The 26,476-nt window shown below is 45.3% G+C and overlaps 2 long non-coding RNA genes across 3 annotated transcripts; one reads left to right on the top strand and one right to left on the bottom strand.

Annotated features, from left to right (window-relative positions):
* Positions 1-1,998: 1,998 nt before the first annotated feature.
* LOC140592254 (uncharacterized) lies at positions 1,999-4,175 on the top strand. The gene is made up of 3 exons (XR_011992557.1): positions 1,999-2,218; positions 2,317-2,390; positions 2,641-4,175. It is a non-coding gene; the product is annotated as an uncharacterized lncRNA (long non-coding RNA).
* Positions 4,176-15,732: 11,557 nt separating this feature from the next.
* LOC111832868 (uncharacterized) lies at positions 15,733-20,464 on the bottom strand. 2 transcript variants are annotated; one of them, XR_011992477.1, is made up of 5 exons: positions 20,365-20,464; positions 20,036-20,177; positions 17,787-17,892; positions 16,731-16,934; positions 15,733-16,307 (listed from the first exon to the last, which is right to left on the bottom strand). It is a non-coding gene; the product is annotated as an uncharacterized lncRNA (long non-coding RNA). The 2 variants fall into 2 exon arrangements; XR_002835607.2 differs by having other exon boundaries at positions 20,036-20,458.
* Between the last annotated feature and the right edge of the window lie 6,012 nt (positions 20,465-26,476).

Genomic DNA, 26,476 nt, shown 5'->3' on the forward strand with positions numbered 1-26,476 from the left:
TTCTGGCTTAAGATCACACTTCTGATCCTGCTTCTCTGCTACATCTTCTCTCATTCCTGATCTGCTCTCCTTTTCCCCAAAACCTACATCTCTCCCCACTCCTGACCTACTCCTGCTCCCCTTTTCCTCAAGACCTGTCCTTTCTTCCAGTTCTCTGATATTTTAGTCCAATACCTTTTTTTGGAGTCAGAGTATTTTTTCAATATGCTCTCAACAAAACCTACATGTTGAGCTTTCACATACGTAAAAATATCATACACTAAAAAATATATGTTTACCAGTAATGTTGACTCTATTCCCTTCAAAGTGATGCAGTTATAAATCTCTCAATATCTGTGTCACGACTTTCCAGCAGAGGTAACTCAAGTAACAGACTGTCAATTTTGCAACAATTTCAGGAACTGATGCAATCAATTTTATCTGTATCAAGTGGAAAGGTTGGATAAGGGACAATCACAGGAATGATCATCTGATTTCAATGTACTTTTGTCCCATGTGAAATGAGGGTTGGGTTCAGTTTGATACCTTGGCTATTTTTATCTAACATGCTTTTGAGAAAAGATGGGAGTGATGCATTAACTATGTCGTAATTTTTCCTTTCTCTTAAAAAAAGTCACCTTTCGCAATAAACAAAGCTCAAAGGCAGCCCTAAGACACCACAATCGAATTGTACTGGGGTGAGAAGATTGGATTGCACTGAATTGAATTGGACTGAATTGAATTAAATGTAAATGTGGGACTGAGAGCTTCTGGCTGCCTTTGTTAGGGTGCACATGCAAATTGCATTTTACCCACAGCAGGATCATAAGACCGGATAACCAAGGAGGCCAACTTCTTGTTATTGTGGTGGAGGAGTGTCTGTGAACTCTCTCAGGTCATTCAGGGGGCAAAGGAACCTGCCCTGAGAACAGGCCTGAAACTGGCCTCTTGCATGGTTTTGAATAATACTTCATAGCTAACAGTATAATGTTCTACATATTGTAGTAAGCTAGCATGAGTAGGTACAGGCATAGAGGCGAGGGGTGTGGCCATCTCCAGCAGAAGTCAGGTGACTGGGATTGGCCAGCAGAAGTCAGGTGACTGGGATTGGCCAGCAGAAGTCAGGTGACTGGGATTGGCCAGCAGAAGTCAGGTGACTGGGGTTGTCTCATTTCCATCCCTCCCTTGTCCTCGCCGACGTCTATAAATTGATGTTTTCCATTTGCTATTAGTCACTATAACGTGGATATCAGCTGGCACCCGCCTGAGGCCGGAGACCCCTGCTGACCTCTACATCAGCCACCCATTAACTTCCCTCCTCATCCATGAACTCAGCTGTTTGTTTTGATAAATCTGTTTGTGCTGTTAGGCTTAACATTCCCCATATAACACTGTGCAAATTGATTCTATTGGATGTAATTTTTTTGAATAGCTTTCCAGGATAAGGTTCTATGCACTTGTTACTGATCGTTGGATTCTCAGTTTACTAGCACATATATCTAAGATGATTTGTAATGCATTTTCTTCCTTACTGATTTGTTGCTTTGTTCAACACTTTACTTGTAACACTTTACTTGAGGGGACACAAATAATGTAGTAGTGTGCTATTATCCATATATTAATTAACGACAAATTAAGTGTTAGTTATAAACTGATCTCATGTTTGTTCATCATTAATGAATTGTCACACATCTTTTGTCTCAAGCAAGTACTATATTTCTTACGGTATCTGTTAATTATGCAAACCTTTATGAATTACTGAAGGAACTACTAAGGAACTATTGAAGGAACAACTGATGAATATCACAAGTGAAACACTGATCTCATGTTTGTTCATTAATGAATCATGACACATTTTTCATCATAAGTAGTGACTGCATTTTTTCACAATTTATACTTCAGTAGTAACTGAGTTACTAATATGTATTTGTGCCCCGTCAAGTACAGCATGACCTGCAAAATAAATGTAACAAATGTTGGGGGGAAAAAAAAAATATATATATGTAGCCGGGTGAACAGTGTGCGCCTTTAAGCTGTTCGGGTAACTTGACATGGCATGTTTTACCATGTGGCTTTAAGATTTGCGACGCACGGGTTTGGTCATGACGCGGTACGCCCGTATGGCGTCGGGAGCCAGGAAGTAGCAGCCCCGTGGAGCGCGAAGACACGTTGGCTGGAAGACGGGCTAGCTGTGATATCCCCCCCCCACGCTGAGGGCCGTACTGAGCAGCGGAGCGGCGTAAGTCACAAAGTGGCCGGTGGATAGGACCATCCTGTGTTGTAGGCACTAGCTTATGCGAAGCTGTATATTAATGCGAATGCTTTTGTTCGGTTAAGAGGGGAGATAGGTGCCTGCGCGGATTCCAGGTTTCGCATTCCCTAGCACACAAGCTACGCGACGGAGTCCGATTGTGAGTTAGCAAAGTTTCTTTTTTTTTAACAAAATGTTTCCTTGTGAAGTTCTGGTGAAATGGTTGTAAAAATGTTCTGTTGGTAGAACTGTATTACCCGCTAAATCACTGTATTTTCTGTTGGGGTAATTGTGTAAGAGAAGTTTTGTGAGATTACTGAGGACTGCAAAACCTGGGTTTGAGTTGATGGATTGTGTCTTTATTATAAAGTGTTGCCTTATTTTGTGTTGTATTTTATTTTCTTTATTAGGAACTGGCCACTACTGTTGTCTATAGTCCCAATAGTGTGTATTGTCTATGGGTTTTGTCATTTTGTTATCTGTTTATTGGATTGTCAGTAGGAGGTCCTGAGTAAAGTTTCCTTTTTTGTAAAATTGTCTTTTCTTTTGTATGGCCGTTGTTTTAAGGCCTCAAAATTCAAAAAGTTAATGCTGTTCTCTAACGATTGCAGTCGGGGAATAAAGACCCACGAGAGAGAGTTAATCTTTCCTATGTTTGGTTGTATTCTTTATGATTTGGCCACTCTGCTACAATTTTGGTGTCAGAAGTGGGATCTCCTGCTGGGTTTTGAGGTTGTGGTTGAATAGGGACGGTGGACAGATAGACAACAGTAGTGGCGAAGAGAGTCCCAGTGCCAGAGGGTGTGACGACTGCAACGTGGTGTCCCCGGAGCGGCTGTGTGTAGCCTGCAGCTGGCGCTTCAGAGAAGAGCGGGGCGTCTGTATCATAGCTGTGGACGGCTAGAAGAGGGAACCGCCTGGCGTTGCTCAGATTTCGGGTAGACCTTGCATCTGGTGGTGACAGTTATTCTGCTGTGATAAGGACACCAGAAAGGGCAGCTCATGCTGTCAGAAGACGAGGGTGCAGGTGCTCCCAGGGCAGGAGCCGGGGATGACCCGGCTGCTCCCTGGACCGGTGATGGAGGTAACCCCTTGGGACGGCTGCGGACCCAGATATTAGAACTTAGTAGAAAGCAAGATGCGGTAATGTCACGCATTGCCAGTCTGGGTGATACGCGGTCAATTGTTTACATCCCGAGAGAAAAACAGATTGTACCTTTTAGTGGGGAAATAGGGAAAGATATGTGTACTGTAGATGAGTTTATAGAGGAGGTAGAGCGGGTGATGAGAGCCAGGGGTCTACAGGGAGAGGATCAGGTAGACTTTGTTCTCTCACTGTTAAAGGGCTCAGCGCTAGAGGAGGTCAAGCTACGTATGGGTGGACGGGCTAGGCAACCTGGTGAATTGTTTCTTTACTTGAGGGACGCCTTTAGAGAAAAGCGTACTACTCCGCAACTGTTACATGCTTTCTACGCCCGTAAGCAGTTAGATGGGGAAGACTTGAGGGAGTATTCGCACGCGCTGTCTCACTTGCTTAATTCGGCCCTCCAGCAGTCCCCTGATGTAGTGGTTGATGTGCAGCTGGCACTTAGAGACCAGTTCATTGAAGGTGTGCGTGACTCCACCCTTCGGCGTGAATTGAGAAGGCTTATTAGAGAGAGACCTGAGTCTAGTTTGTTTGATGTACGCGAAGAGGCATTGATGTGGGCTCTCGAGGACCGGCCTGGCAGCACCAGTGTGGCGAGGAACAGAAATATAGTAGGTGGCGCACTAGATCAGGGTTTGGAAAAGGTAAATCTGACTAGTAACATACACGCTGATGTAACGGTGGCTCTGCAAGAGGTAGTCAAAGTAATTACGCAGCAGGGTAAAGCTATTAGCGAATTGACTGCTGCAGTCCGGGACCTTACTATGCGGAAGGCTTGCTCAGAAAATGCTAGCAAGGATGGCAGACCTAAAATCAAACCCAGGTACACAAATGATGGGCAGCCTATCTGCCTGCGCTGTGAAGGGGTTGGGCATATGGCTAGAGACTGTACTACCCCACGTAAACCAGGTAGTCCGTTTGCTGCTACGCCGAGTCCTGTGATACGGGGAAACGAGGGCCCTCCGTTGCTATGAGCCAGGCAATGCGAGGTAAGTCAGGAGGCTCAAGAGACACCCTAACCAAAGAGCATTTCCTGGAACATGCTGTTGGTGAGTGTCCTGAAGTGGATATCCAGATAGGCGGTGTGCCCCTTAGGTGTTTACTGGACACAGGAAGCAATGTAAGCACTTTGACAGAAAGCTTTTTCAGAAACCACCTCCATGGGGAAGATAGGGACTTGCACTGTACGGCTAAATGGCTCAAGATAACAGCAGCTAACAAGCTACCGCTACCCTATTTAGGCTATGTTGAGCTTGACGTGCAAGTGATGGGGCTTACTATCCCTGGATGCGGCTTCCTAATAATCAAAGATGACAATACAAAAGAGGACAATGCCAGACAATTAGGCTCATCCCCAACTGGCATTATTGGAATGAATATTGCTAAACGATGTAAGCAGCTGGTGCACACAGAGTTTGACACAGCTCTTCAGGGCCAGTTGAATTCTGTTTGGAGAGAGGCTTTCCACCGGGTAAAAGAGGCAGAGCTTGCGGAAAGGGTATCCACAGCTCGTGTAGCTAGCAGATACAAGGTGCACGTGCCTGCTTCATCCGTTGCCACAGTGTCTATAAGGGGGCGCAGAGGACAGGGTGATGGTAGATGCAGCATGCTGCTAGAGGCAGGTAATGTTCCTTTGCCCAGTGGGTTGGTGGTTGTTCCCACTATGATAACGACTACTAGCTCTGTGTTTCCCGTCCAGGTAATTAACCTATTGCAGGAGGATATTTGGTTGTCCCCCAAGGCTAGGCTTGGTATTCTTAGCCAGTGCCAGTGTGTCAAGGGTGACCCTGATGAAGTGAGGTTCCAGCGGATTTCGGCAAACCATGAGGAAGTGACTATCAACCAGAAGGACAATCATGGCTCAGGCAGTGGCCTACAGAGCTTGAAAGGCCGGCTCCACCTAGGAGGTACGGCAGAACAACAGGCAGAACTAGAGGCGCTTCTGATGAAGTATGCGGACGTGTTCGCGACTCATGATGAGGATCTGGGATACACCGACCAGGTAAAGCATGAGATTCCTTTAGTCGACGAGACACCGGTTTCCCAGCCGTACCGGCGCATACCACCTAATCAGTATGGGGAGGTCAGGGAACATATTTCCGGGTTGCTGAGGAAGGGAGTGATTCAGGAGAGTTCGAGCCCCTACGCTTCACCAGTTGTGTTGGTACGTAAGTCGGATGGAAACCTACGACTATGCGTAGATTACAGAAAGCTGAACTGTAAGACCAGACGGGATGCGTTTCCACTCCCGCGTATTGACGAGAGTCTGGATGCTTTGAGTGGTGCAGAGTTTTTCTCGACAATCGACCTTGCGAGCGGGTACCATCAGGTTGCAGTACATGAGGGAGATAGGCCCAAAACGGCGTTTACCACGCCATTTGGCCTGTACGAGTACCTCAGGATGCCCTTCGGGCTTTGTAACGCGCCAGCCACGTTTCAGCGGCTGATGCAGGCAACTATGAGTGATCTAGTATTCCAGATTGTGCTGGTCTACTTGGATGACCTACTTGTGTTTTCGCGGACCTTCCAGGAACACCTAGCGAGGCTTGAGACAGTCCTCAAGAGGTTGAGGGAGACAGGATTGAAGGTCAAAGTAGAGAAGTGTCATTTTCTTCAATCGGAGGTCAGGTTTCTGGGTCACAAAGTTTCAGCCCAGGGAATAAGTACAGATCCTGATAAGATAGAGGCAGTGAGGAAGTGGCCTGCCCCTAGTTCTGTAAAGGAACTTAGGTCCTTTCTGGGTTTCTGTAGTTATTACAGGAGGTTTATTGATGGTTTCTCCCAGATTGCAGGGCCTTTGCATGATGTGGTGAATGTTTGTACCACGGATCGTAACCAGGCCAGAGGTAGTCAGTTGTTCCGGACAGCTTGGACGCCACAGGGCCAACAAGCTTTTGAGTCACTAAAGGAAAGGCTTACTAGCGCTCCCACGCTAGGCTATGCAGACTTTACTCTCCCTTTCGTGCTGGAGACAGATGCCAGCAGTCTAGGGTTAGGTGCAGTCTTGTACCAAGTGCAGGGGGGGAGGAGGAGAGTCATTGCATATGCGAGTCGGAGGCTCAGAGGGGCAGAGAGGAATGACCAGAACTTCAGTAGCATGAAGCTGGAGCTTCTTGCACTGAAGTGGGCGGTGACCGAGAAGTTCAGGAGTTATCTCCTGGGGTCCAGGTTCACCGTCCTCACGGATAACAACCCCTTGTGTCATCTCTCCACTGCAAACTTGGGGGCCATTCAACAGCGATGGGTTGCTCAGCTGGCCGTATTTGATTTTGACGTGAGGTATCGCCCTGGCCGGTGTAATACTGCAGCAGATGCTCTCTCCCGGCGACCCGCAGCTGACGAGCTTGAACCGGAGAGTGAAGATGCAGAGTACGATGCGTGCGTTACCATATGTAACCCGCTCCGGGCAAGTACCGCTTTAGGGTTGGACCTAGTAACAGCAGGGTCCCAGTGTTGTAGGATCAGGCAGCTGTGTGCGTCTGAGGCAAGGGAGGCAGGTATTAGTGAGGCAACTCAGAGCGTCACCCCTACATTGCCTGGGTATTCTAAAGCAGAACTCCAGAGTTTCCAAGCCGCAGACCAAACCCTTAGGGTTTTGAGAGAGGTATGGAGCAAGCAGAGGAAACCTACCTACCAGGAGAAGCTGGGTCTGTCTAAGCCTGTGCGCTCCTTATTGAAGCAGTGGCTACGGATCAGGGAGAGAGATGGACTGTTGTACCGTGTAATCGAGGACCCCACGGTGGGGCAATGTCATCAGCTCTTGTTGCCTGCCTGTCTAAAGGAACAGGTGCTTAAGTGTGTGCATGACCAAATGGGCCATCAGGGCATAGAGAGGACACTGGGTCTGTTGAGGCAGAGGTGTTTCTGGGGAGGTATGTATGCAGATGTGGAGCAGTGGGTGAAGGGATGCCAGAGGTGTGTGTTAACCAAGATGCCGCAGCCTAAGATTCAGGCGCCTCAGACACCATTCTTAGCTACTCGGCCCCTTGAGGTGGTTGCTGTGGACTATACCACACTTGAGCGCTCCACTGATGGTAGGGAGAATGTACTTGTGATGACTGACGTGTTCACTAAGTTTAGCCAAGCTGTTGCGACACGAGACCAGAAGGCGGACACTACCGCTAAAGTCATTTTGAAGGAGTGGTTTCTGAGGTATGGGGTGCCAGAGCGCCTACACTCCGACCAAGGCAGGAATTTTGAAAGTGCGGTGATTGCGGAATTATGCAAGCTGTATGGGGTGAAGAAAACCCGCACGACACCCCATCACCCCCAAGGAAACCCACAGTGTGAGAGGTTCAACAGAACCTTGCACGACCTCTTGCGCACGCTCCCTTCTGAAAAGAAGCGGCGTTGGCCTGAGCATCTGCCGGAGCTCGTGTATGCCTATAATGCCACACCACATTCGACTACGGGGTATTCACCATACTACTTGTTGTTTGGAGTTCAGCCGCACCTTCCAATCGATGCTCTTTTAGGCCAGGAGCAGGTGATGGATGACGGGTCGGACTGGTTAGCTGTGCACCAGGAGCGCCTTCAAAGTGCACATGCAAGAGCGCGGGAGTATGCTGAGCGGAAGGCCACAGAGAGGGTAGCGCAACAGCGAGAGAGGGTCTACTGTCCGCCTGTTGAAGTGGGGCAGTTGGTGTACCTCCGCTATCGACCGCCAGGGAGGAATAAGATCCAGGACGCCTGGGCAGCTACTGTGTACAAGGTGGTTGATGTCCAAGGGGCCACGTATGCAGTGGAGCCACTGGAGGGAGGGCAACTTAAGAGGGTGCATAGGTCCAACTTACGGCCATGTGTGGGCCCGGTGCCATTGCCGAGGCGGCGGTGCCTTGTGGAGCCTCCTGTGGGTGAACCTACCTCGAGTCAGGAGTCAGAGGCTGAGTCAGAAGACCCGCAGTTTGCGTTGGTGAAGGAAGTCAGGTACCCCGTTGCGGGAGAAGTGGCAGCTGAGGACCCTGGGGATTTAGTCCTGACAGATGATGAGTCCGTGGGTAACCTAGATGATGTGGCCGAGGGCATGGTAGAGAGTGAGGATCCACTTGTAGAGGAGATGAGTGGGAGGCCAGATGGTGACCATCACCTCATTTCAGAGAGTCTCGGACCTTCTGGGTTGGAGATGGGGGCGAGGCCTGTGCCTGCTCCACGGAAGGGAAGGGGGGGAGATGCCCCACCCACTCCCCCTTCACGCAGGAGTCAGAGGAGCACCGCGGGAAGACATAAGAACCCATTTAGCTTGCCTAGATCGGCATGCAACGCGGTGTCGTTGAGCCCGGATGTGCTTTCCCAGGTGCTAGCGGGAATGGTTCTCTTTACATCAGAACGTAACGGGTGTAATTGATGGATAGGCAGTCACCGGGGACGTTGACTGGTAGCAGGGGAGAATGTAGCCGGGTGAACAGTGTGCGCCTTTAAGCTGTTCGGGTAACTTGACATGGCATGTTTTACCATGTGGCTTTAAGATTTGCGACGCACGGGTTTGGTCATGACGCGGTACGCCCGTATGGCGTCGGGAGCCAGGAAGTAGCAGCCCCGTGGAGCGCGAAGACACGTTGGCTGGAAGACGGGCTAGCTGTGATATCCCCCCCCCACGCTGAGGGCCGTACTGAGCAGCGGAGCGGCGTAAGTCACAAAGTGGCCGGTGGATAGGACCATCCTGTGTTGTAGGCACTAGCTTATGCGAAGCTGTATATTAATGCGAATGCTTTTGTTCGGTTAAGAGGGGAGATAGGTGCCTGCGCGGATTCCAGGTTTCGCATTCCCTAGCACACAAGCTACGCGACGGAGTCCGATTGTGAGTTAGCAAAGTTTCTTTTTTTTTAACAAAATGTTTCCTTGTGAAGTTCTGGTGAAATGGTTGTAAAAATGTTCTGTTGGTAGAACTGTATTACCCGCTAAATCACTGTATTTTCTGTTGGGGTAATTGTGTAAGAGAAGTTTTGTGAGATTACTGAGGACTGCAAAACCTGGGTTTGAGTTGATGGATTGTGTCTTTATTATAAAGTGTTGCCTTATTTTGTGTTGTATTTTATTTTCTTTATTAGGAACTGGCCACTACTGTTGTCTATAGTCCCAATAGTGTGTATTGTCTATGGGTTTTGTCATTTTGTTATCTGTTTATTGGATTGTCAGTAGGAGGTCCTGAGTAAAGTTTCCTTTTTTGTAAAATTGTCTTTTCTTTTGTATGGCCGTTGTTTTAAGGCCTCAAAATTCAAAAAGTTAATGCTGTTCTCTAACGATTGCAGTCGGGGAATAAAGACCCACGAGAGAGAGTTAATCTTTCCTATGTTTGGTTGTATTCTTTATGATTTGGCCACTCTGCTACATATATATCTGTTCCTCAGTTCCTGGGTCACATGGTTCAGTTCACTACCCAGATCACAGAAATTCTCACAATTACAAGACAGGCCTTGTCCAAAACAATAAAGAGGTGGACATAAAAATATATGCACAGCGTTAACGATTATTTTAACTTGATGTGTTTAGTTTGACTTTTAAGATAATATCTGCATAACATAAAGGTTACAGATTTTTTTGTAGATATTGATGCAATCAGCAAGTTGTACTGCACCTGTTACTAGGCGATATTAAGTCCATGATGAAGACGACTCTACGTCTTTGTGTTTGTGCATGTGCTCAGAAACCTGCAATTTGGCCCCATATTGCCATATTGCTTTAGGGGCTCCCAGTGTGCAGACCAGCGGCAGCAGGAAAACACAGCATTCACCATGTGACTCAGACAGACAGTGCACCGCCGTTACCGCGACACACTCAGGGACCTCCGTGTCTCCGGCAATACCGCGTCCCGGGTTCACGTCTAGGTGAGCGTGAGAAAATGCAAGCTGACGGCTGCTGGGTCACTCATTGGTGGCAGCGGACCAATCGAAATCTCCCTTGCGTCTCATGCTGAAATGAATACCGAAATAAACAAATCCGAAAAAACAGAAGATAACGCCAAAGGTGTGTGGCTCATTTGTTATTGAGGTTTTATTTATCTGTTATTAACATATCATTGTCAAGTCTTCCATAGCTACTTATACGTCAGTGAAATTATACAGCTGGATGTTTTACTGGAGTGAATCTAGTGGCTTCCTTGGGGTGATAGCAACACGTCCCCACTAGGGACTTGAGTCTAAGTCCTTATCGGCTGTTTTACATGCTATGCCTGCTGCCAGTACTGTTACGCACCTCTCAGAGGGGCACCAAAAGCCTTTTCACCATGCAGAATTCATTAGCTGTGAATCAGACGGGTATACTGTGACAGGTGTGCGGTTGGATTCTGCCCAGACTTTCCAGTCTTAGTTTAGCAATCTCAGGGGCTGTATCGGCACTGCCTGCGATGCAGCCGCGCCCGTCGGCAAGCAGCAGGCTGCTGACGCGTGCTCCTCCATCTGGCACCCCTGCCAATCTGCTCCCGACTTTTCGCAGTGCGGAGCGCGCAGCTGCACAGGTCCGAGCCGGGAATGAATACCGGCAACCGGCGGGAGCCGGAGAGGCTACAGAGGTCAGTTCTGCTGCGCGGTTTCCAAGGCGTCTTGCTGCCACGGCAACTCGGAGGCATCCTGCAGCTGGAGCGGTGGAGTTCGGTCTGTGCCAAGGAGGACTCTTCCCAAAACTGAAATTCGCAAGTTCTGGAAATTCAAGTCTCAGGACCTGCCCTGTATCTGCAATGAAGCTGACCCCCGCCCCAAGGACACGCATAGGCTGAATTAATTTTGAAAAGAGTTTTTAAAAATCGCTCTTTACGGTAACAAAACTGAACGCTAAGACCCGCGACTGCATTCACCCAGACTGCAGGAGTCGTCTTGGAGCCCATTAATACAATGGCGGTGATAGTGTGGCAGACAGGTCAGGGTTATGTGGAGGGCTGGTCGTGGGCAAGGGCTACAGCAAAGGGAATTCGCTTAGCAAGTGCTAACATACAGCTCCTGATTTCAGATACACCACACTTAACAAGCTCACTGACAGGGTGTTTAAATTCACGGAGCAGCGTGTATAGCCACCTTACAGGCTGCCGGTGTCTCCGCACCCCTGCCTCCGCCCCCCCCCCCCGGGGGCCCCGCCTGCTTTTTCACTCTGTTAGCCGGCCTGATTTCCCTTGGCGAGCAGAGGCGTCTGCGGCGCTAATGATGGCCCCGGCCGGCTCTCGGCATATCCAGCGGGGAAATTCGGAGGCTGGTGTAGCAATAAATAAATAAGCCACAGACCAGGCAGCCGACACCGAAGCTTCCAGGACGCGCTTCTCCACTCCGTGAGGAAGGAGCCTTTCAGTAGAAGGTGTCTGCGAGGCCTGGTCTGGGCCGCTGGGCAAATAGAAACATGTCATCACAGATGTGCATATTCTATATATATTAATGCATATTCTAACTGTATTTTTGCACTTATATCTATTTACAGTATTCTGCCTACTGTTTTAAATTGTATTGAAATATACCTGGCTGCTATAACTACTTAATTTCCTTCCAGAGATTAATACAGTTTATAGTTGATATATATACAGTATATATACAGTATCTGTCTGTCTGGTAGCATCATGCAATCAGTATGTTACCCTCTCAAATATATATTTTTTTCTGGGATGTATGATATTCATGTTTTTTTTCTCCAATCATTGCAGCATATGTATAATCATAGCAGTCCAGAACCTAAATGAAGTGGGCACAGTTTACTCTCCGTGCGTTTCGAGGTCCTGGGTGTATTCAGCGTGGACTGACAGACACGAGGGGACCAAGGACAGGAATGGGCTGTACAAATGCTTCCCAAGCGACAATACGTGCTCAATCCAAAATGTTCCTGTTCGCTGAAGATATAGTGGAAGTAAATAAACTGAGTTTCCCTACTCACGGACAAAAGCACCAAGCATAATAATTAGATGACTATTTAAGTACTGAAAATGAAACCATTTTGTCCAAATTATGTTAAAGGTTTAAGACTGACTATATTCATGTTTATCCAGAAGAAACAGGTAGCAAGTAAAAAAAAGCTTATATTTTACTGAGAATTTTAACATCCTATATACTGTACATGCCTCAGTTACTTTCATCAGTTGTCAAAAGATCCATTCTGTGGCGAGACACCCAGGCGACCTGCAGGTTGTGTCTCCGATCCGCTCTTTGTGAGACAGCATCCCCACCTTCGGCGACCTTATGCACAGCGGCCTGCTTTTTCAGTAGAACAGTATCGTACATTATGAGAATGAAACATGTTACCGAACCCTGTGACCGTTCCTGGGCAGAGTCTCTAGGTCACCTAAAGGTCAGGGGATCGCTGTGTGAAAAGCTCAGATAGACAGCTCACCGAAAAAGTGGATGAATCCTAGCTGGCGGCCATTGGATGGAGGGATCTGGAGAGAGCTGCGTGGAGGAAGCGATCATTACAATTCACTGAGGGCTATGTTTCTGTCACCCTTTATGTCATCGATCACCTTCACGGCTCCATTACCCTGGGGATTAAATCAGTTACTGTAGTACTTCCATTTGAAGAACTACACTGATCAATGTCAACCCCCAGCCCACAGAGCAAAATAATAAGGCCACACAGAAAATGCCCTCGCATGTATGTATACGTATGTACTGCACATCCGACAAACATAAAATCCCTTCTGTGTTCAATCTTTCAGACATTGATTTTCCTTCAATTCCCTCTTCAGAACTGGACTCCACTGTGTCCAGCACAAACCCTGCTCTCTCACGCTAATTCCATTAGTGCAGCTTGCTTCATGTTTTACAGGCACATAAAAAGGCAACAGACGCAAATACTAGCTGTGCACTTCGCTCAACTGACTTTTAGGCAACTACTGTACATTAGATGATATCTGCAGTCAACAAGTCAGAGGAGTCCTGACAAGTGTCGAGTATTAGGAGGGTCCTTGAATAAAGGTTGTTATCTGAAGTCAAGCTGTTCACTCATGATTTAATGTTTTTATTTTACCTGAGACATAGTGTTGATTGTAAAATTCCAACCGCCTGTGGCTGTGAATTTTAATTTCAGGATCAGAAATAAAAGGAGAAATATCTTCACCGAAACCAATGTAAAGACAGAGGATGTACAGTAACTAAAGAGTGCCTGTTGGCATGGTAACATTCTTCTTATAGAAACCCAGGAATAAAAATTAATGCTCTTAATGTGTAGGTAGCTTACTTTTAGCAGAAGATGAATGCTGCAAGCGCAGCCTCTAGTGAAGTTATGTGTAATTAATTTGTTTAATTGTATTTTCTAGAAGAATGATTGGTCTCAAACAGGGGTGCAGACAGACCTTGTAGAATGGGGGAGTCAGACTAGACCCAATGATTTGACTGGTGTGGCAACAGGGGTTAGGGGGGGACCTTGGTGCATTCTGCCCGATATTATCTATTAATCGAGTTGGAGACACACCATGATTGACTGATCGAGGGTTTGAACGGCTTTGGTGTGGGGTGGTAACTGGGGTGGCCGCGTGTTTACTGGGGCGGGGCGGGGCATCCCCCCCCCCCGGTCATGCATTGTGGCATCGCTGTTGGGAGGCTGTGACATTTGTGAAGCGATGGACGATCAGAGCGGATTGGTAATCACCAGTTGTTTGTGTGCATTGCATTTTATGGATGTTAAAAGGTTTGGCTGCTTGATTTGCACGAGCATGTTATTCTGTCTGAAACCCCCTGCCCCCCTTCGTCAGCAAAATAATTTGAATATGTATGAATTTATTGTGTGGTCCTGAACTTGTCCTACAATTACAAAATTATTTTCAACAGTGTGATTGAGGCCATATAAGGTGGTTTGTTTTAATTCTCTCTTGTTGCTTGTGTTCCGGATTTTTATTAGCTTTAGCTCTCAGGTGAGATTCCGTAAAATTAGCTGCCGTCTCTTATGTCTGCCTCTACTTATGTTCCTAATTCATTTAGCTTCGAGGTAAATGTTCTTACTGAAAGTTTGGAAGGGATGGTTGAGAAGCAGAACTGAGCAGAACTGAATAGACAGGAAAACATCAAGACTTGCCTTTATGTATTTTTTTATTTTTTAATGATGCTCTTAGGTTTTTGTTCCATGCGACTGATTCAGCACCAGCAAATTCTGTCATCTTGGGCTGTGCTACAGTGAGATTGACTTGATACAGCTGGTTCATGTCATGTTTGTATGTTTTTCAGCAAATAATGACTTTACAGATATAACTTTTATTTTAAAAAATAATAATTATGAGTCCTATACTTGGCAGGTAAACTACTATAAAAAAAAAGAATGCCTGACTGTTTTTGACAGCCAAACTGTGAAAAAGTATTGAGTATGGGGAAGGTCCGTATGGTTTGACCCCCCAAAGCATGCTGGGAAAATTACGGCAGCTTCAAAACTCATTAGTGAGTCGCACGGCCGCAAGCTGCTTCCGATCTTAAAACATGTCGAAGACGAGAGCTGCTCCTTCAGCCTCCCCAGCTACTACAGGTGATTTCCTCATAATTACCTCATTTCTCTCTCTTAGCTGTAAGAAGCACGAGTCCTGCATGTCATTTCAGAATAGATGAAACCTCTGCATCACATACAGTAGTCCTCTCACCTTTAACTTCAGCCCTTTTATAAATAGTAATCTATTTTTGCGTCAAGATTTTTATTTGTCACTGGCATGAATGTAGAAATAGCCCAGCAGTGATTTGTCTCTCCAGACGCATCTCAAAACTACAACTAGCTGTGCTTGCTGAAAGGTCCTGGTTTTTTTTTTTTTTGGGGGGGGGGCGGGCAGTTCCAGGAGAGGTCTCCATTGCAATCAACCCTCTGTGTGCGTGTGTGGTGTTAAACAAGAGACAAATGTTCAGTCACTTTAAATCCCTGAGTCTGGAGCGCATTTCTTCCTGATTTGGGTTTCCCCATTCGCAGAAGGGTCAACAGTCCTGGTAGAGAATAGATTAAACTCATATTTAGCCATAATCTCATTTTTAGTTCAGGGGGGCTGTTAGTGAGATGATATGATTAAAGTACATTTATTCTATACAAAATTTTTATTAATTAGTCATATTAAGACTGCAGGGCTTCACATATGACACTTTTTAAGCAAAACTTATGCCATGTTTAATTAAAGTCCATTTTTCTGTAAGCAATAAAGAATTTTTAATTAAAACAATCCCCTCTGTGGACATAATATTCAGAGACTTCTGCAAGAAACTTAAAATTATTCCTGTTCTCAATGGTTGGAAACACTTTGTCAGTGTGTGTGTGTATATATATATATATATATATATATATATATATATATATATATATATATATATATATATATATATATACTGTATATATATATATACATATGGTGTGGGGTTGTTTTCCAGTGAAAGGAACTCTTAATGCTGCAGCATTCTAAGCCATTTTGGACAATTTCATGCTCCCAACTTTGTGGGGACAGTTTGGGGACGGCCCCTTCCTGTTCCAACATGACTGTGCACCAGTGCACAAAGCAAGGTTCATAACAACAACAAACAACAAATTTATTTTTGTATAGCGCATTATCACAACATTACATCGTCTCAAAGCGCTTTACAGCATCCCCACCCAAAGCCCCCAGAGAGTAAGCCAGAGGCGACAGTGGCAAGGAAAAACTCCCTAGAAGGAAGAAACCTTGGGAGGGACCAGAGTCAAAGGGGGAGCCCATCCTCCAGGGGCCGGCAGGGAGAGTCAAATACAGTTAAGTCTGAAACACAAACGGGGAGCAGGGGGGAGATGACAAGCCGGTGCCAACGCTCCCTCCAGTCGCCAGGCAGCCAGAAGGCAGGGAGCGGGTCATACATGGAAGATGACACAGGCAGAACGGCGACATGGATGAGTGAGTCTGGTGTGGAGGAACTTCACTGGCTTGTATGGAGCCCTGACCTCAACCCGACAGAACACCTTTGGGATGAATTAGAGTGGAGACTGCGAGCCAGGCTTTCTCTTCCAACATCAGTGCCTGACCTCACAAATGCTCTCCTGGAAGAATGATTAAAAATTCCCATAAACATACTCCTAAACCTTGTGGACAGCCTTCCCAGAGGACCTGAAGCTGTTATAGTTGCAAAGGGTGGGCCAACTCCATATTAAAGCCTATGCATTAAGAATGGGATGTCATTAAAGTTCATGTATGTGTAAAGGCAGGTGTCCCAATACAGTACATTTGGCACTGTAGTGTATCTAATATGGCAGAGCAGTCTACAAGACCCTGAGCCCAATGAATAGCTGGCTAAACCACCCCATGAATTTCACCCAGGGGATGTGTAAGATTGGTGGAAGGGCGTCACAAACACACAGGTTCGGTCAACCGAAATGGGACAGAGATGTGACTCAATACATCGGTTTTTGATTACACTCCAAATCGAAATAATTATATACACATCAAAAAAAAAAAACACTCACCTTAGGGGACTCAGGAAGTGGCATCAATTAATCGATGGACAAGAGACTCACTCCAGGCTGGGTCTCCGTGAACACTCAGGTGCACACACACACACACACACACACACACACCCAGTGGGCTATATCCAAGTGATCTACACCACAGAGAGAGAGGGCCACCACCAGCAGGGAGGACTCAGATCGGGCAGCTCCAGGCCACTAACCCTGAAACAGACAAGACACAGGGATTAAAGCCACTTAATGCCCTGATGCCTTCGCTACCATCTGGGTTGAATACCGATAGAAATGCACCCAAAAAATAAAAGCACCAATAAAAGGAGGTACAAATACAAAGTAATCAATGTAAACACCCCAAACTCGGGGCAATCATAACAAAAATCACTCCACACAAAGCAGTAAATTAACACGAGACAAACAAAAAAAACACTAATGGCAGCCTGTAGCTGCCCTACAAAAGAAGAAAAAAAATCACGATTAAAACAGGCGATGTATCAGTCATCCGCACACCAACGCCAGACAGCCCGGCGCCCACCGGTGATCCACGGAGAATAACGTCGTAACAGGGATAAACGACAAAACAGCAGCAGAAGTCCGCTTCCAGCGGCAAACCTGCAATATACTGTATTACACTGCAGTATATTACAGCAGCCAAGGATTGGGCTAAATATTACATAAATCCAACTTAAACGGTACGATTTACCTACTGCAAGTAGATGAAAACAAGTGAACTCAACCAACCCAACAAAACACAGTAGCCTTAATTAAAATGAGTTCACCTAAGGTATAAAACTACTCGCTACTGTGCATCACGCTTACTGCCAGATACTCCGACGTGCAACCCTAACTTAAAGGGACAGCTGAGAATGCGCTGACTAACAATGCAGCCGCAACTACTGTACATATAAAATCGAAAACAATGTATCGGTAGCAAAAGGCGGCGTTAACTTTCAGATTTTAAGGTTAGAGTGACTGTACTAAGGGAAAAAAACATTGCGACTGCATGTTAACGGAAACTCAGATCTGCTGGAGGAAGGGGATTAACAGCAGAATGCTTACGTTTCCCGCTGGATAGAATGAGCCTCTAGACTGAGTCGTCCTTGACAAGTTCTGGAAGTATGACTGGAGCTGGTCCGGAAGTTGGTAATGAGGTCACGTAGCTGGGCTGTGGGCCATAAAAACAAACCTCCAAACAGTTCTTTTTGCAGGTGAAGAAAAAAAACCTGCTTACTCAAGCTCAAGCCTTCCTCTGACATGCCGGCCACTCATCCCAATTGCTTTATTTTACTGCAAATTAAACCATGATTCTCTCATAATCTTCACTAAGAGAAACTGATGAAGCTGATTGATAAGGAAGTAGTTGTTTGTGAACCATGAATTACTTCAGCTTTGTTCTCCCATTCGCAGTCATAGATCATCACCTTCTGCTCTATTGTCTCTCCTGAGATTTAAATTTACCACCATGGTTTCTTGGGCCTTTAGGTTTGCAGCTCCGAAGCTGTTCCCTCCCCCCAGAGCCTGTGAAACTGCTTCTCCCCCCATATTCAAGCCCCATCTCACCTCTCTCTGCTACGCCTCCTTTCCTGATCACTGACTGTCATTTTGTTCAATCTTTTTACCATGAATTGAGTTAATCTGTCTTTTTTGTTTATCATTCACCTATAAAGCACCAATGGGTTGGCGATAGGTACTATTGATTATAAATTAAACCTGTTGTTGTTGAATATGATTTCATCTATCCTTTTTCTAAAACTGCTTGTCCTATTCAGGGTCACAGGAGTCCAGAGCCTATGGGTGCAAGGCAGAGAACAACCCAGAATCGGGCACCAACCCACCACAGGGCAGAGAACAACCCAGAATCGGCACCAACCCACCACAGGGCAGAGAACAACCCAGGATGGGGCATCAACCCACCGCAGGGCAGAGAACAACCCAGGATGGGGCACCAACCCACCACAGGGCAGAGAACAACCCAGGATGGGGCGCCAACCCACCACAGTTCAGAGAACAACCCAGGATGGGACGCCAACCAACCACAGGGCAGAGAACAACCCAGGATGGGACGCCAACCAACCACAGGGCAGAGAACAACCCAGGATGGGACGCCAACCAACCACAGGGCAGAGAACAACCCAGGATGGGACGCCAACCAACCACAGGGCGGAGAACAACCCAGGATGGGACGCCAACCAACCACAGGGCAGAGAACAACCCAGGATGGGACACCAGCCCACCATAGGTCACACTCACACACCTATTTATCTCAAAGGTGTTCGATGGGTGATGTGTGGACCAGTAAAGTTCTTCCACACCAAACTCACTCAACCATGTTTTTATGGACCTTGCTTTGTGCACTGGGGCACAGTCATGCTGGAACAGAAAAGGGTCGTCCCCAAGTTGTTCCCATAAAGTCGGAAGCATAGAATTATCCAAAATATTTTGGTATGTTGAAGCATTAAGAGTTCCCTTCACTGGAACTAAGGGGCCCAGCCCAGCCCCTGAAAAACAACCCCACACCATTATCCCTCCTCCACCAAACTTTAGAGTTGGCACAATGCAGGTAATGTTCTCCTTGTGTCTGGGTTTGGCAGACTCATCCATCAGATTGCCAGATAGAGAAGCACGATTCGTCACTCCACAGAACATGTTTCCACTGCTCCAGAGTCCAGTAGCGCCGTGCTTCACTCCACTCCATCTGATCTGACACTTGGTATTGCGCTTGGTGATATGAGGCTTGCATGCAGTAGTCGAATTGTAAAAACAAATCAGGGGGGATGGTGAATTTTTTCGTTTATCAGACATATTGTGTGCTGATGACAGTGCACATGGTGGGAGATCAACTGTGTACCCTTTTTATTGTTGTTTAAGCAAAAACATAATTAATATATTCTACTATCCTAAACCAACATGCATGGTGTGGATGTTACATGTCAGATACTCCTGTCATTGATCCTGACCGAGGAACCTCAGAATTGGAGTCAGTCCCCTGGCTGGCAAAGCTATCACATGCTCAATAGTTAGGGTCAAATGCAGAGGACACATTTTCCCACTTGGTTCAAGTGCAGCTTCATACTCATGGTACTTTGAAATCTTTTGGTAATTCATCTATTACAATTCAAAACAAAACCTCAGAAAACATTGTAAATGAACATCTGAATCCACTCAAGTCAGGTCGAGTCCATTTTAATTCACATGCAAAAACAAAACAATGAAACCATTGAAACAATTTACAAAATCTGAAAATGAATCTTACAAATTACACAAATATATAGCACAAACTGAGATTTTTTTGGATAAAAGTGACTTACATAAAACCCCATAGAAGTTTCCAAAGATTTCCATAATCATGTTTTTTTTTTTAAGTCACCTTGTTAGAGACCGTATCTCCCTTCACTTATACAGCAACCGCGTCTCACGGCCGTTCGGGTTTTTTCGGCACCAGAAGGAAGCCTACGAACGCAAAAGTAACTAATGTAAGTGACGAACATAAATGAACGTAAAAGTGATAAGACAAGCGCAGACGGAACATGAAAAATAAATCCGAAATCGCGGAGGACGCTTTTGGAGGTTGAGTAGCCAAAGATCAGTTTTAAAAACGTTTTAAAATAATTTTAAAAATCGATTCGTTCAGACTTACGATTCGGTTCAACCTGTTCACTAAAAAAACGAGTTAAAAAGAACGATACGTTCGCGAATTGGCCATCACTAACGCATTCATTGATAAAATAGCACAAGGGATGGAAAGGGGGGATGTTCGTTTTAGAAGGGGGGTGATTTTGACTGTTTTTTTTTCAGGGGGGATGACATCCCTCCTCATCCCCCCTCAACTCGAGTACTGCTTGCATGCAGCTGCTCAGCCATGGAAGCCCATTCCGTGAAGCTCCCAGGGCACAGTTTTTGTGCTGGGATTAATGCCAGAGGAAATTTTGTAACTCTGCAGTTACTGAGTAAACAAAGCGTTTGGCGACTTTTATACTCTAAGCACCTCAGTACTCGGCAACCCCACTATATTACTTTATGCGGTCTGCTACTGCGTGACTGAGTAAAAACATAAAAACACTTTTCAGTAATACCACTTACAGTTGACTGTGGAATATCGGGCAGGGAAGAAATTTCACTTATTGCACTGACTTATTGCATCCTATGATAGTACCATGCTTGAATTCCCTGAGCTCTTCAGAACGACCCATTCTTTCACAAATGTTTGTATACTGACTGAATGGACACGTGCTTGACTTTATACCCCTGTGGCAATGGATCTGAATGAAACGCTTGAATTCAATCACTGGAGAGATGTGTCCCAATACTTTTGTCCATATAGTGTATGTGCCATCATGAAAATGGTTTACCCATAATCTCTATTTTTTCTACAGCCAATCATTTGATCATTAATTTCCTGGAGCTTTTTCCACATGTGAAAATAGGTGGTTCCCTGCCCCACCGAGAAAAACACAGACCTTGGAACTGTCTTTAGCATCAGAGAGGATTTCACAGTAATCCCCTTTTAAAACTACTCGTGTGATGATAGCTAACAGACTTTGGTAATTGTGCCGCAGGTTAGAAGCAGATCTCGCTTTATTGGCTGCAGCACGCTGTCGTCTAGGAGGCTTATGTTAAACTTTTGGTCTTGGTCTCTCAGAGTCCCAGAGCGGCAGAGCTTCCAAGCCCTAAAACACTTTGTTCACCTGTCCCGTAAACCAACTCATCTGTAAAGCAATAAAACGGTATAATTAAGGGCACAGATTTATTTATTTATTTTTTTGTTTAATAAATGGAACAGGGAGAGAAAGTGAGACACAGAAGAGATACAGAAGCCAGGTGGCGGTTCACGCTCTTTGGATTCAGACTGCAGAGTCTCTGAGGCGTAAGACAGACAGGGGCTTAAAGTCCATTGCTACCGGTAAGGTCAAGGAAAAGGCCCTGGAGGGGCACAGTAGATACTGGTGCTGTTTCAGAGACGTGGATTAAGGATCTCAGATGCAACGCAAAAAATAATGTGGTTTGAGGTTGCCAGGTCTCCACTGAGGATTAAAACCTTCTGCCTCTGTGCCTTTGGAATATTGAGGGGAAAATATTCCCGGCAAAAGGTCCCTGTTCTTATGCATACTTCTCGTATCTGGAGGCATGTGATAAATGTCATCACTGGGATGCTGTATTCATGATAGCAACGCCACAAATCCTTTCCATCCCTCTACGAGGTGCCATACATGTATCTACTAGGCCATTACCTTCAACAATCTCATCTGCTCTATTTACTCTCTATCTTTTTGCTCTTCCCAGGCAAATCAAAAGCCAGCCTTGTTTTTATTAAGTCTCTATGCTGCGAGTTCAGATTGCCAGCTGAACGACCCTGATTCTTAAAACCCGTCACTCAGCCTGCTGTGTCAGCCAGAACTTTGCTCTGAAGGAGTCGTTGCAGCGAATTGTCCACCTGATATTCCCCACAACGGACGAGATGAATCTGCAGGACTTGTACTGCCAAACGTCGGGCGATTTTTAGGAGCTCAAGACTTCCATATGTCTTCAGACCTTCAGACTGTACAGACCTATGGTGGTGAGAAGGTCTGGATTCAGGCCAAATGAAAATGCCTTCAAGATGGAAGAGAAGGTTTGCTGGTGTAGCAGAAATCTGGAGAACATGAAAAAACAAGATAGTCATCTGCTGAATAGGTCAAGTTAACTGTAATTAATAAAGTGAAAGCAGAAGGAATGAAGTACAAAGGCAATTAATTAGTCTTCAGCGATGCATACAGGAATAACACATGGTTGTGATTAATCACTGCATAGCCAAAAAAAGAAAAAATCACCTCAACTTGGCGTGGTGGACCATGTGTTCAAACATGGCCTACCTTGAAGACGGTTATTTATGTCCCATTCTGAGGCTTTGAGGGGCGGTCACAAATTTATAAATGCTGTGTCATTCCATGACCACCATTCTTTTGGGACAGATTTGGGGGAAAGTGCTTTTTAAAAGTAGATTATATATTTCATTCTTAAGAAAGTGTGTGACATTGTATATCCCCAAAGAGGCAGCTGACAGGGAGTATCAGTATGACTTTCCATTCCTGTGCGTTTAAAACAATTTTTCTTCTGGGATTGATAGTAGCTGCTCTGAACTGACGGTTGGCGTCGAGTCTCGTGCTTCTCCTTATCAACCGTTTAATCTCCAGCTTGGTCTCTCCTGTGGCTTTGCCACACATATTTCTTTCCAGGTGAAAGAGGTGGTCCTGCTTGATGGAAGCCAATCAGATCAAGTGAGCATGTTCTTCGTTGCCATGCCGCCGTTCATCTGAAGAGAATCGCGATTCTTCTCATATGAGACTGAGGGTCTGCTCAGGTGCTGCCGCGTTTCGAAGCCTTTTGTGCCGTCTGTCTGCACCTGTTCATAAAGTTTTCAGATTTTCCACCTGTGTTAATCTGATAGTTTCACCTGGGCTGTGCATCATCCTGCCTCTATCCAGAAGAAAGTTCAAGCTCTGACTTTTCAATTATATTGTATACATCAGGGATGTTTTAACGCTAATTTTTAAATAATTGCTCTGATGTTATTAACTGGATCATGTAACCATAAATTTACAGCAAAGTAATTAACTTTTATTTGCATACATTTTTAATTTCCCAATTCTCTTGATCACTATTTAAAACAATTTTTCTAAAAATTAATAAAATGTTAATAACTTTCACAAAGAGTGGGATCACAAGCTGAACACGGCTATTGTTATGGTGATTTAGTCATTCACGCAACACCGTCATCCATGGAAACCAGTAGCTTGAAATATTAGATTCTGAACAAACAGATGAAATAGACAAACTTCACATGATCAAGGATATATTGAGAACATCTGACTTGTGTTGCTTAAAAGTGCACTTGAACTCTGTTGACTCAGAAAATAGACAGAGTGGGAATTAGCTTTAATATAAACTGATTTAAGTCGGCAACATTGTGGGAGAAATGTATAACTTCAGGAAATCAAGACAACCGGCTGGAATAGAATTCTTAGGTAGGCTTTGAAGCAGACAAAAGAAATGGTGACAGAGATATTAATGCATACAGCAGTTATTCTGTACCGATGGTCGGTCTCATAAGGTTAATGAATATTAACCTGTTTATTCTCAGGGTGGATGCAGGAATAAAATAATTACAGGCTTTTACAACCATTTAACTAATAACCAGTTATTTCCAAATCTAGAGAGGAAGCATCGCCAAAAGAAGTGGAAATCCAGCACCCCCCCCGTGGCCCCCGTATCTGCCACCCCCAGCTTCTCACTGATTCATACCAGACCCCCCCCCCCCCCCCCCCCATGCACACACAGACAACATTTTGGCTTTAGAAATGAAATGCTTGTTTTTGTCTGCATGAAAATGGTAGCTTGGATGTGCCAAATACAATGCTAGTCAAATGTTTGGACACGCCAAGCCACCTACAAAAGAGAGTGATGGTGTGGCATCACATGACCTGGCCACCTGACCTAAACACAGTGGATATGGGTAGTTTCCTTCAGGACAGCTGGAGAAGCATCCCAGGAGGCCACCTCATGAAACTGGCCTAGAGGAGAAAGTAGGGTCAGCCTGTCCCTGTAGCGATTGGGGTTAAGGGTCTCGTTCAAAGGCCCAATGGTAGGACCACTCCGCCAACCACAGGATTTGAACCGGCAACCTTTAGAGTCCCAACTATTTTTTTGTTTAATACTTTTTTGGTCAGTACACAGTTCATATATGTTCTCATATAGTTTTGGTGTCTTTATAATTATTCTAAAATGAAGGGAATAGTTCAAATGAACATTGAAGGGTAGGTGTGTCCAAACGTTTGACTGGTGCTGTGCTGTTGATGACTGTTGGGTCCTAAGCTCTACCATTTGAGGATAAAGGTGCTCCCCGTATGTTACTCATTCAAACTTTCTCCAGCAGATCAGTAGCCTGACTGCTGCTATGGGGGGACAAGCCCCCCTTTTTTCCGCACATCGCCTCCTTGAATCGTGTTGTGTCATCATTTTTAAAAATTGCAGTACTCTGCAGGTAATTTGACTCACTTCCAGAAGTTTATAAATTCATTATGTCTGCTCAGAAATCTACTACAATATCATTCCATAAATTTGATATAGATGTTTATACATTCATGCTGCAATCAAAAATTGACCATGCAAGTCACCATTACTTGATTTTAAAGCGCAATTTAAAACAAAGGTCCAGAAACATTTTCACAGCCTAACATCTAAATTTGTCCCTACTAAAATTCTAATCATGCTGTCTGATGGATTAAGCTTTTAAGAGTTCAGTGGCAGCTATCTGGCACCTACTTAAGGAGCAAGAGTCAACTCATCAATAGATTGTGCTGTTTGTCTTGTTTTGTTTAGCCAAATTTTTACCCAAAAGAGATCTTATTCATTTATATGGTTATTTAGGGCCAGTCTCGGTTCAGCTGAGGGGTGCTTGTGGGAATCCGTGCCTTTAATCATTGTGCTACTATCTACCATGGTAGGTCATAAAAATAAGGGTTACGTCAGACCCAGAATCCCTCTGGGCCTCTTGCAAATGTTGTGTATGTGGTGTAATGGTACAAAAATGAAACTATAAATGTTACTATGCAACGATTCGGGTCAGGATGTTTTCTTCAAATCCTTGCTCATATTCCTCGTTAGATGCAGCATCGTCAGCGTACATACTTGCCTTCACATTAAAAACCAGGCATGCTGATGTTGCATTTTGTCATTCTAGGTTTTGTGTGGAAGCATTGCAACATTAGCAGTACATCTAAAGAAGAAAGGTTGAAGACAAAGCATAAAGAAACTGGCCTTCTAAACAGTGTCAATGATTTGACTACAGCGTTTCATTGATCCATAGCTAATGTTGTCACCATTATAACCTTCCTTTAATTTACCTACACTACATGAACAGAAGTATTGGGACATCTGCCCATTACACCCAGAGGGAATCTTTATGACATCCAATTCTAAACCCATAGGTATCAGTATGGAGCTGGTCCCACCTTTGCAGCTATAACAGCTGCCACTCTTCTCTGAAGGCTTTCCACAAGATTTTGGAGTGTATCTGTGGGAATTTTTGCCCATTCATCCAGAAGAGCATTTGTGAGGTCAGGCACCGATGTTGGACGTGAAGATCTGGGTCGCAGTCCCCGCTCTGATTCATCCCAAAGGTGTTCTGTCGGGTTGAGGTCAGGGCTCTGTGCAGGCCAGTCAAGTTCCTCTACACCAGACTCGCTCATCCATGTCCTTATGGACCTTGCTTTGTGCACTGGTGCGCAGTCATGCTGTAACAGGAAGGGGCCATCCCCAAACTGTTCCCACAAAGTTGGGAGCATGAAATTGTCCAAAATGGCTTTGAATGAGGCAGCATTAAGAGTTCCTGGAACTAAGGGGCCCAACCCCTGAAAAACAACCCCACACCATCATCCCCCCTCCACCAGACTTTACATTTGGCACAATACAGTCAGGCAAGTACTGTTCTCCTGGCAACCGCCAAACCCAGACTTGTCCATCGGATTGGCAGACAAAGAAGCGTGATTCATCACTTCACAGAACATGTTTCTGTCGTACAATATTTTGAAATACATCTGCCTAAATTAGTAAGTTTCGCTTATCTGACCATGTGCATGCAGAAAAATCCTCTTTTTGGCTACTAAAAGAGATGAGGGTTACCTTTTGGACCATTAAACTAATCTAATAGTGCAAATCTGTTAAACAATTTGATGCAGCTAACTGGTGTCGATAGAAAATACTGCATTGTTACG

The sequence above is a fragment of the Paramormyrops kingsleyae genome, chromosome 8, assembly GCF_048594095.1.
Source record: "Paramormyrops kingsleyae isolate MSU_618 chromosome 8, PKINGS_0.4, whole genome shotgun sequence".
NCBI classification, from domain to species: Eukaryota; Metazoa; Chordata; class Actinopteri; order Osteoglossiformes; family Mormyridae; genus Paramormyrops; species Paramormyrops kingsleyae.